The 12,615-nt window shown below is 32.4% G+C and overlaps 1 long non-coding RNA gene across 1 annotated transcript in view; it reads left to right on the forward strand.

The window, feature by feature from the left end:
* Positions 1-218: 218 nt before the first annotated feature.
* The window catches only part of LOC106104417, a 130,662-nt gene continuing 118,265 nt past the window's right edge, over positions 219-12,615 (forward strand). The window contains exon 1 of the long non-coding RNA XR_001225668.1: positions 219-529. This is a non-coding gene — a long non-coding RNA (uncharacterized LOC106104417). The remainder of the gene's footprint in view (positions 530-12,615) is intronic.

The raw sequence follows: 12,615 nt of genomic DNA on the forward strand, positions 1-12,615 counted from the left end.
TAGTCGAGCGAGAAGAAACTCCTCGCTGAATATTAAGACAACTTTAATTGCTAACAAGATCAAACTTTCCAAATTTGGGGGTCGACAAATCGAAATCGCTCTTAGCAAAACAAGTATTAATTTTGTATCGGCGTCCCGGCGTCCCGCGTGCAGGGCGGGCGGCGCGCAGGGGTGTCCCGCCCGCAGTCGCAGCCGCGCCGCCGCCGCGAGCCGCCGCGTGCACCCCAGCGCCCTCTGCCTGCGCCGCGACAACTAAACCTTCATTAGCACCACGTCCTCAAACAGCCAACATAGTGTCTATTGATAGTCGGCGAGAGATAGACGCGATACGGGAGTTTCCTCGAAAAGTGTCCGAACCTTTCATTGACATACCAATGTAAATAAATAAATTCATTTGATAAACAACGGTGGTATTAAAATGTGAATGAGCGTAGTCTTGTTTTCAGCTGCATTTTCCTACTGTTTGTGTGGATTTGACTTAGTGTTTTGCTGAATGCAGTATGAGATAGATTGAGCTATGTTTTTAAAGGTAAGCTTTACAAAAATCCTAAGCGACTCTCTAGGAGTCAACGTATTATAAATTTGATGTTTATGTCGAATTCTTAGAATTAACATGACATGGTACGACTACGGGACTGCAATATTACGAATATTTATTTATGACAAACTGCAAAAAGTTATCCGATTAAACTGCAAGGCTTCAAATGTGTCGCAAGCATAATTTGCATAAACCCTGTTCATCCGATAAGTAAAGGTGTTAGACAGCTGTTTTATGAGAACAGTGTTTAGAGTATTGAATAATATACTTCGCTTCTATAAACATTCCATGGCAAAGCAAGACGGATTTAGCAAGGACGACATTTTGAAATAGATTTAAATTCAACTAGTTTAAGATAATGTATGGATTATTATGAGAAGCGTTTATGACTAAATCCCGCTATATCTACGATCAGTTCAAACTGACAGTTATAAATGAAAAGTTTAACTGTGCAGTTTATCTGATAGTTAATAAAATCGAGTATCGAGTAGGAACTTGTCATGAAATGTTGTTGCCACTTGAAATTCCTAATGTGTCATAAAAGACAGAATCATCAATTTCCTCAAAACAGATTAAACAGTTGTATGGGGGTTGTTATAAAATGTACCTGCGTTTTAAATGTATGTAAGTCAAGAGATAACATCAGTTACATTCGAATAAATATCTCAAATACAGGTCAAATGCTATTGAAGATTCAGATGTTTTCTGAATACCTCTTTAAAAAACTACGTATAATATCTATGTAAATCATACTACAAAGCATTTGCATAGTTTTTTACAATTAACTGGTTCTAATAACAGGTAAATATATACTTCCTTAACGTATGTAAGTACAACTAAATAGCGTAACAAAATCTCGTTATACTAATGTTATAAGAGAAAAGATTTGTATTTTTGACCAACTTCTTGTATATATTAAAATAACTCAAAAAATACTGGGTCGATTTCAAATGTTCTTTTACCAATAAAAAGCTACGATGTCAGTGAGTAATATAAGATATATTGTTTAATCTCTCGCAGATGAAGTCGCGAGCAACAGCTAGTTGTACAAAGAACAATTGGAACTTTAAGACGTAACATTGACAGTCCTACCGGAATATGAATTCATGACCTCATGAAGGATTTAGGATTCTTTCTAGATATGGGTTTGACTTTAGGTCATGTTAGTTAGGTTAGCTATGTTAATGAAACCTAAATAAGTTATGTAAACTTACATTGACAATTATTGCTAATTAAACGAAGTCTTAAATAAATGATGAATGAATAATTATAAATTACTGTAAAAGGTTGTAACTGTAATAAAAGGAAGTTAAAACAATTTCTTATTACGATTTACAGTTGACTTATCTAATAGATACTCGTGTGATGTGTAGGCGTATCACTTTGAGACCTTTAATTCTATTTCGTACAGAGCTTAATGGTGGAAAAGCCCTTTTATATGATTAGATAAGAAATAACAAGGATACAAGTTCATGATGTCAATAGATATTATATATTTGAAAATGATAAATTTATCTTTTAGTGGTTTAAAAAGTTCTGAATGTGTGAAGTAAGAAGTAATGGCTACAGGTATGATAGTGTTAAGCTTCATCGTATTACGGTATACCGTGAATCTAATAGGATAGTTCTCGTTTATCGACAAAACACGCCGTATATCGACGTAACGGTAAGCGGTTTTACCTCAGCGAATCTTTTTAAATCACAAAAGCCAGTCGTCAAGATCCCACGTCGAAAGTGGAAAAGAAAATATCCTCTAGGAATAGCGCAGCTGGTAACGTTCGGATTGGCGCGAACTTCCAACTAAATCCGAAATGAAAACACACCGCCAAGTGCGATGTGGGCCAACGTATCCAAGATAAATTCGAAAAGGATTCCCCCGAGCACACATTTTATCAACTCAATAAGGATTAAAACTTAATTTGGAGGCGAAAAGCTTTAAAACTTTCCGGTAAACAAGGTTTATCCCTTTTCATTAAGCACATTTACATTACAAAAATATTTGCTTTATATTTTTCATAAGGTATTGAGTTAAATTGTTAATGCTTCCTCTTTAATAATATTTTATGGGCTTAGTTCTAGCTGTGCTTTGTAAACTGTAATTATTTTGTTTTAATAGTATTTAAGTTTAATTAATAGAGAAAGGTTACATTACGACTATTGTGCCTTGATTTTTTTCCAGTTGTTATGACATAAAATAAAAAAAATAACAGTGATTGTGTTACTTTGTTGAAAAAACAATATCTTTCAAATACGACGTCTTTCGAAAGCATAAACTCACGAGCGGTTTGTTGTATAACTCGCTAGATAACAATCTTGTTGGAGACAAATATAATTGCGTATATTTTGTTATCAACGGAGACAAAATGAAAAACAAAATGTGATTTACGTTAAAGGTTTCTTTTGAAGTTTTCATCAAGCCTATGATCCCGGAAAAGGTCAAGTCAATTTGCTTTATATTTGTTTATTTTATACGAAATAATTCGTTTTATTTCCAAATAGAACATATTGTATTCTTAAATATGCATAAATACCTTGTCTTATACTTGTGGCCTTTTCCTAATGTGGCTGAGCAATGAAAAACTTACTTAATTATTACCTAACGAGTTATATTAAGTGAGTCATTTGCTTAACATAATTGAAGTTAATAATAAAGCATATTATAAACAGTTCCGTGAGTTTTCATTAACTGAATTAATAGGTTTTCGGTACGCAACACACTTTTCAACTTTTTACACTGATTTTAACATTGATTAAACTTAAAATTCCGTTGTTCGTGTATTGTCAATTTCCCAGCGGAAACTCTAGAGGCTTTTGTGTCATACAATACATCAGGCCGGAAAAACCAGCGCTGAAAGTCAACCGTTCACAACTTTTGCAATCACAAGTAAAGTATTTTACTGAAATACCAAAGCAGCGATGTGATGAAAATGGAGGATTCTATTTCACAAAGTTCCCAAGCTTCTGGTTATTAAAACAATGAAACTTTACCAAAGATTATTACTTATAAGTTGTAATTAGATTCAATTATTCTTACTGACTATGCAGTTTCCTAGTGCAGAATTCTTCTAGACTTTTGGTCCCCTGAATTCACCAAAATAGTAGTTACCGCTGCCTATAGACATCCTATATATAAACGACGGCGGAGGGGACGCATAGACAATTCCAGTTCCTATGGTCGCCTCCTCCGTCATATCTTCTTCTTCTTCTCATCTTTTCTTTAGAAGAAAAGCGTAGGCGTAGGATATGTAAAAAATTGTATTAAAACAAATTTTGTAACTATAAATAAATCTTTTTTAAATCTTTTTTTGTTTTTAAATCTTTTTCAATGTTTGTCATAAAGGCAGTTTTGCTACAACAAAAATAGTAAAGTATCTTAAAATCCATTCTAAGAAGTACGGCACAAAAGGCCAACTATAATTCTATTATGTAACTAAATACTATATCCTTAAAGGCAGGTCTTATGTAACCATTACTAATCTCACACAATCTATACTATTATAATAAAGCGTAAACACACACTTCTTTGTTGCCTAAGATGTCAGCAATTACAGCATATTTTTGAATAATTCTTTTTTTAATAAAAAGCCCTACACTTGCGTCACGCTTTAGGCTACATATATTAACGCCATTATGAAGTGAAGTGAAAGCCATCATGAAGTCGCATGGGAACAGGTAGTATTATATAAAATTCCGATTTATGTTTTTCTTTAGAATTTACATTAAAGCGCTAATAGCCCAATGGTTTGGGGTACGGACTTTCGATCTTGAGGTCGAGGGTTCGAATCCCGCCATTCGACATCGTGAACCATATCCTAGCACAAGCCTAGAGCTTAGTTGGGATGGTTAAAGGAAATATTAGTAAACTAAAAAAAATCTACTAATATTAATAAAAAAAAAATTGAAATGGATTAACTAGAGATTAGACTGTAATAAAAGTTGAATACAAATTAAGTATACGCTAGAAAAAAGCTCTAATTGTTACTAGTATTTCCAAGTAATTTAACCTTTGCCTTTATAGAGCAGAAAAACAATTTAATTGCTAATTAGAAATTGAATCTCTTAACGTTCTGCCTATCTGTATTTGAATAATACCATTATTTCAATAATAAAGAAAAGGGTATTATTATTAAACTGTTTTTATTTTGTCAATTTGGGTGTAATCTACAATTTCACCCTCTATCTAATGATAGATTTATCTAAAATTTTGGTACAAATTATATCTCTGACTATCTCTTACCCACGACTCGCGTTTGTGTAGAATAAAAAAAAAGAAAAGTTAAGTATGTGTTCTTCCAGACTATTCTCAGAAGTAGGATTACAATACTTCATTAAATAAAAATCGTGTGTATTTATTTTTGTATTTTGAATGTCTGATAACTTGGTATTAACATTATTATGTATTCGTGTAATTTCTATTTTAGTAGACACTGTTTAATAGATTTTAGTCTGTTCTTATCACGCATGGATGATTTCAATTAGTTTTAAGATTAATTGAATTCTCTGTAGATTACTTTAGTGTGTACTCTCTTAATGCCAAAGTTCTTAGCATAGCTGTAACAACTTTGATAGTACAGATTTAATCCGAATCAACTAAAACGCTCTCAACTTTGTAATCTTGGATGGCACTACGATGGTAAAATGGTTAGAAAGCCTACCTCTTATACGGTGGAACTAGGTTTGATATTTAATAAACACAAACAAATTAACAGTTTTCAAAATGTTATCCGAAATATTTCTCACATAACAAACTCACTGATTAAAAATATTAAAAGTCAACGCCTTTATTTCTATCTGTTGATTTAAAGAAATATAGTTTATAACCTGCATTAATCGACGCTAATCGTTTTTACACTCGATATCCAAAAAATTATACTAACGTTAAGGCAATGAAGATAGTAATTAAAACGTTAAATCCAAATAGTCACATGCGATACGGAACAATGGTCTCTGCGCTGCAGTCTCAAGAGAAGGTTAAATTAAATCGCGAGAATTCGGAATTAGGCTATCGATTCAACGTAGGAAAACAATTTTATGCGAACCATGATTTAAGGACATGGCGAGATATTGTTAGAGTACGACGAAACCCTGGTGTCATCAAGAACATTTCATGTTTTAGACATAAAATGAAATGTTCTCCATAAGACCAGATTTAGAACATTGTCAGCAAGCAATGTCGTGTATTACCAATCAAAGCTTTTCCCTAATATGCTGCTGTGACAATTTTCTGTAGTTTACAAATATATTGATATAAAATAATCACACAATTACAATGTACATTGTTTCTTTTAAATGGTAAGAATATTTTCTTAACAACATTTATATATTTATACTAGCTTTCGCCCGCGACTCCATCCGCGTGGAATTAAAAAAACAAAAGTGAGTAGCCTATCTGTTCTTCCAGACAATCCTCTACATTTATACCAAATTTCATCGATATCCATTCAACTGTTTAGGCTACAAACTCTAACAAACATCCATGCCTCCATCGAAACTTTCGCATTTGTAATATTAGTATGAAAGTATGATACATTTTCTTAAGAATATTTTTGAAATGATCATTGTAGGATCGGACTCGAACAGTGCTATCACACAGCAATTAATGTACGCGAGAAAAGAGAGCTAGGTTTCATTACTTCTTTGGTAATTTAGAATACTTTTATAAAAAGCCTTGTAAATATTTTACTAAAAGGTGTAACGTGTCGTGAACTTTTATACATTGAGTATTACTATGTTCTCTCTTTGTAGCGTTAGTCTTATTATGTTCTGATTGGATTCACTGGTCAGTCAATCCCATTACAGTAATTGTCAGGGGTTTTATTGTGTCTTGTGTCGTCTGGGTTAACCGCTACCTATACTAATATAATGTTTTGTACTGTTTTAAATCCAAAAAAATATTATCTATCTTTAATTATGTTACTTTCGATTCAATAACGATGTTATAAGAATGGAAAATGTACCGACATTCCGTCGACAGCAGCGCAAACGCGTTTAGCATTCGACATACGTGGACGCGTTCACCTGCAAATTGGATTTCACCTAAAACAAACCGTCCTGGAACCGCATTGGATTTTTTATTTTTTTACACAATACATCCATGGTTGGCTTAGAATATTGTTCAGTTTTTTTCAATTATTTCATTTTATATAACCTTAAGTTTTGATTTCAAAAATTGATGAAAATACAAGAACTGTTAATCAATTTTAATAGTTTACTTACTTCATTTATCTTGTCTTAACAATTTTAATCAATTTAATTGCATAGTTAAAGTTAAATAAAACTCGAGCTTTTTTATATTTTTAATTAAGCGCTTTATATTTTAATAAATTACAATATTGAGGAAAATTCGTACCTAAAATGATGGCCGCGAGTGGCTCTCGAAACAAACGGCGTTATCAAATCAGTGCACCCGAGTTAAAGTGCCGGTGAAATAAAAGGGGGCACTTATTGCCTCGCTGAAACCATCCAACCCGCCCTACGAACGCGCCCTTTCGAACCTCGAATTATAAGCAAACGACAAATTAATAAATATGCCCCGAACCTTCGAATAATTTTCGTTGGTAGAGATATTCAGGTATATTTTAAAAATTTATTTTTAACAAATACTGTTTAATTAATTACTAGCTGTTCCTTGCGACTTCGCCCGCGTGAATTTAAAATATATAGCCAGCCTATATTACTCATAGATCACCTTTCAAAATGTAAAAGAATTTATAAAATTGACTCAGTAGTTTTTGTTTTATTTCAATACATACAAAAATACTAATCTTTCCTCTTTATAATATTAGTATACATTGAATGTTTTTAAGGTTAAACATATTAATTTAATGTTTGAGAAATTTCTAATCCTATTCTTCTTTTAGTATTTTATTAAAGAACGTAGTATAAAATATCAATTATCGTTATAAAAGCTTTTGAGGTTAGAATGGCTGTTGAAAGTAATAATTAACACCAATTTAATTGAAAGGCTCGTTTTTATTAATCCTTTAAGCTTAAAAGCTTATTGATGTTAAAATCAAGAATTAAATATCAATTTATGGTCCCCGCGGGCGGTTGAGTAATCGATTTATGATTGCCGATTACGATATTGAAGAATTTTACCTCGATAATATTCATTACCGGACCATCGCTTTATTTATGCTGATATTTTGATATATTATTTATACATGACAATGAACACACATTTCTCTTTCTCTTTATATTATAAAATGACAAATGAATAAGCGGACTAAATTCTCTTACTAAACTAGACTAAAATCTCCTTAAAAAGCTCCTAAATTCGCCGAAATGGCGAAGCTACTGTTCCTCATAGACAACCTAAAATGATAAGAGGACGCATCTAAAGAATACAATGGCTCTAATTTAGTTTTTTTCAAGAACATCATACTTATATTATAAATGCGAAAGTTTAGATGGATGGATGTTAGACTTTGTAGCCTAAACGGCTTGACAGAGTTCGATGAAATTGGGTATAGATGTAGAGGATAGTCTGGTAGAACACATCGGCTACTTTTTTTTAATTCCACGCGGTTGTAGTCGCGGGCGAAAGCTAGTAAACACATAATTTCAATAACATAAACGCTATCAATCAAACTTACATACGCTGTAGAAATTCAATGTAAACAATTTCTAATTAGCATAGATCTAGTGGCTTTATAAATGAACAAACAGTATTGAATGCGTAGCAGTCAATTAGCGACGTAGAGGGTAAGCCCGGCGGAGTTTCGATTGTGATAGTGAATTAACGCGTCGAGTCAAGAGATAAAATCTGCTCGTAAACAGTAGTGGCATATTTTCCACTGTTTTTCACACCCCGCAATACGGCTGCTTTGAATATTTGATGCTCAATAATTTATAGCATGATTTAGTGTGGTCCTTTACGATATAACTCAAGAGTCTATGGGTATCGTTACTAAGTCGACTGCGTTTTATGTTGAACCGATCCTTTTTTGTTATACTTACATGTACGAATAGTGAAGGTTACTTTGATGTACCTACTCATTTTGTGCCACTCCGTTGATTCGACGGGATAAAGGCAAATTGGGAATTTAGCTTAGCAAAGTGGAAAAACGAGTACAATTTTTTTTTAATTCACAATAAGGACCTCCTTTGAAAATTATTTTCTAATAAAAATTCTATTTGCGTTAAGCGAGCGCTTGAGACGCCTTTAAATTTGACGCTGAAGTAGCGGTGCGGTAACTTGTTAGTTAAATAAAAAAAAAATCACCCAGCCAGCATTTCCGGGAGATGAAGACAGTTTTAATAGTCTGAGCTCATTTTCATTAGCTAATTGCTGGTTTAGTTGATGCCTTAATTACAATTTTACTATACACAGTATAATAGAAAGGTGTAGAATTTCGTTTTTGTATACCCTGGATTATTTATTTATATGGATACTAGCTTTCGCCTGCGATTCCGCCCGCTCGGAATATAAAAAAATAAGTAGTATGTGTTCTTCCAGATCATGCTCTACATCTCTTCCAAATTTCATTGAAATCCGTTCAGCTATTTAGGCTATAAATTCTAGCAATAATCCAACTTTCTAAACTTTCGCATTTATGATATTTGTAAGATTTTATGTCAATTTCATTATGTGTCTTTTTATTCTGTATATCTGTTTTTATTGTATGTATAACCTGTATTTCTTTGCCAAAGTATTGACCAAATACAATTGTTTTGACGACTAAGAACAATGTTCTAAGCATACGCCTTCAAATGTGACGTGGGTATCACACAATAGCATGTGACCCTTGTCACTGTGTAGATGGAGAAAGACAATTAGTAAAGACGACATTAAGGTTAGAGTGAAACACTAAAATATATTTTTATTACTACAATATTTTCAAATAATGAGACTAAAGATGGATTAACCTCGAAATTAAAAAGAATTGAAACAACAAAATATATTTGTATACTAAATTTATAGGTATACTAGCTGTTCCCGTGCGACTTCAATCGCATGAAATTATGAAAATTGTCTTATTTATTACATTTGTTAACTTCAATTGCAAATGTTAAAATTACAGACATGATATGAATACAAAGCGTGGCAATTTTGCTTCCTTGATCTTGGCAACAAGTTAAGGTCTCTTTCCCAAATTAGGGTTTTTATGCAAAATATTTACCCCTAAGTTTAACGGTGTGAAAATATGTAGCCTAAAGCGTGACGCAAGTGTAGGGTTTTTTTTATTAATAAAAAAGAGTTTTGAAAATGTGCTGTGATTGCTGACATCTTAGGCAACAAAGAAGTGTGTATTTACGCTTTATTATAATAGTATAAAAGTATAGATGATTCCAGTTAGAAAAATACATAGAATGAAGTTAGACGCGTGTTTTAATCCTTTGATCGCTACTAATTGATACTATGAACGTTAATCCTGGTTTCCCATAGTTTTCTCTTTTACAATTTGTTCATGTCTAAGGTATTTTTACTGATTTTTCTTCATTTAAGTCAATAAAATGTGCCGCATAAACCGTTTTGCTATTAAAGTAATCATTACAGAAGTGTACAGTCAGTTTAATAGAGGCATTTACTCAGGAATGGCCTAACGAATAGTCGATCCCACGGACGTAAATCTTCTGAGGGCCGTAACTCAGGTTTATTGAGTTTTGAAACTTATTTGAAACCTTAGAAGAATTGGAGGTTAACTAACGTTTTGTTTGAACTCTGTTGGTTATTAATTTAATTTTTAATTTATTAAAACAAATACTATATTATAAGTAAAATTTGTATATCTTTGAATTTGTATTTAATGGTTTTTAGCTATTTAATATCTTTTGTATTAAATAGCTTTATGACTGTTTTAAATAATGAAAGTGACTAAAATATAAGTTACTTCTTAAATGGAATTTCATTAAATAAATTCACTTAAATTGACTGTCCTCTTAAGCCTCTTTTCTCTTTGTTCCCGCAGGCCCTAGACAATGTTTTTCATGTTCCGAGCTCCTTTTACAAGACCTTGAACTTAATACGTTCTGTTGTTTTAGGCTATTCGTGGAATTAAAGCGTAGTATAAATCTTTTCTTTTTGTTCTTGCCTTGTCTAGGTTAAGTTGAAATATATCTTTGTTATAATAGATAGTTTCTAGGCAACGTTTGATTTAAAAGGTTACATTTAGCGTAGAAATAAAATGTTATTTTAAACAGTTAATAATATTGAAGCGTAAAGTAAATCATTATTTTCTATTTGCATTATCTAGGTTATGTTAAAATATTGTTATTAGATGGTTTCTAAGCATGGTTTAATTTTAAATGTAAGGCTTTGTTACGTTCTTATTGGATATTAGCATTTGTCTGCGACTCCAACCGCGTGGTACTAAAAAGTAGCTTATGTGTTCTTCCAGACTATATTCTACATCTCTGTCAAATTTCATACAGATCCGTTAACTCATTTAGGCTACAAACTCTTAACAAACATCCATCCATCTAAACTTTCGATGATATTAGTAAGATAGTTAAAAATTATTTGAGTTATCAGTAATTTCTATCAGTCTTGTCTTCAAGTCTTGATTTACCTCTGATATATGGTGGCAAACTTTTTTAATCAATACAAGTAAACTAGGTTTAAATTAAGAATAGTAGCGTGGGAAGTAGGAAATTTGTGGGACGTTGGTTGGTTATCGAACGTTAGGGCCATTAGTTGAACAAACAAATGATCCGGTTACCTTCGAAACGTCATAATTTTGCGTCATTGTGCGTATTTTTATCTTGACACGCTACAGGTTAGTTTAGAATATCAAGTAATATTCACGTTATACTACGTGAATCAACTAAGCTTTTGTTAATAAAGCTATTAGTGTCTATACGGTTTAAAAATCGATTTTAAGTTGTCGTAGAGCTTTTACATCCGCTCCTTTAATTTGCTCGTCATTGTTATTCAAATTGTAAATTATGAATTCATTGAGGTCATTTTTATTCTTTTAAATTATTCACCCATTCCTAAGATGGCGGTTAAGTAAGCAATTTTTTTTAGCAAAGATATTTTTGTCTTTTTTATTTCGGCGCAATTTCAACAACAAAGAAGGCCTGCATAAATTTTGTGAACAAGTCTCCAGTAGTTGGTGTTAATAACTGTAGGTACTTCTCATAGAAATTCTTTCTAGAAAATTTTCGCCTCGTTCTTCAAAATTTTATTCCCAGACACGTTTATTGCCGTATAAAAGGAATTTACTGAATTTCTCGAAAGATTAAAAACTGAGTTCGCCGATGCGAAATCTAGAATACTTTATTCTTGAATTGCAGCTGCTTATAGTTCGTATTTGCATCAAAGGAAGGTTCTAGAATACGATATAAAAGTAACATATACGTACGTATTTTGTTGTTCATTTCTTTGCGTAAACTTTTCTACGATAATACATTCCAAATGTAATCTGTTCTAAGAGTGGGTGTACACCATTGACAAAACAATCGCACAACAGCTGATCACAGACAATTCCACTATTTAGTTGTACAACAAAAACCGAGTAGTGTACGCACCTCCATATAAGCTCATAGGAATCTAAGCGCGACTAAACAGTTGTGCGATAGTTTTGTCAAAGGTGTGCGCTATTGCTTCAAAATTACTTTGAATATGAATTAGTCTGAGTAATAATACAAAGAATAAGTAAAGGAGACAGAACATTATAGAAAATAAACCTTTTCGAACTATCAGGTTTTCAAACTTACGCGTCTTAACTGACATATAACTGTGTCTGTAGAGTTTCATAAGATCACATCTGTTCTACGAATATACATAATCTAGAAAAAACATATCCACTATAATATAAATGTTCATATTATAATTCCGAGGCCGGTCACTCGAGATATCCGAGGAGGTACATTTCTCATCCGTTTTTATCCGGACCACCTCCAGCTGGAACTTCATGAATATTTCCTTACGGATCAATTATTAAAATGATTTACTACTCCCAAGTCTATGCGGAACTTTCTTTTTACAATAGAGAATGTAGTTTTATTTTTAATATATTTAAAGGTATGTTAAACTATATGTTAAGAATAAGAATAAGAATAAGAATAAGAATATCTTTATTGCTCTCTAATGTTAATTACATAAATCAGTGTTGCCTTGACTACTTAACTAG

The sequence above is a fragment of the Papilio polytes genome, unplaced genomic scaffold (assembly GCF_000836215.1).
Source record: "Papilio polytes unplaced genomic scaffold, Ppol_1.0 DF823688.1, whole genome shotgun sequence".
Taxonomy (NCBI): domain Eukaryota; kingdom Metazoa; phylum Arthropoda; class Insecta; order Lepidoptera; family Papilionidae; genus Papilio; species Papilio polytes.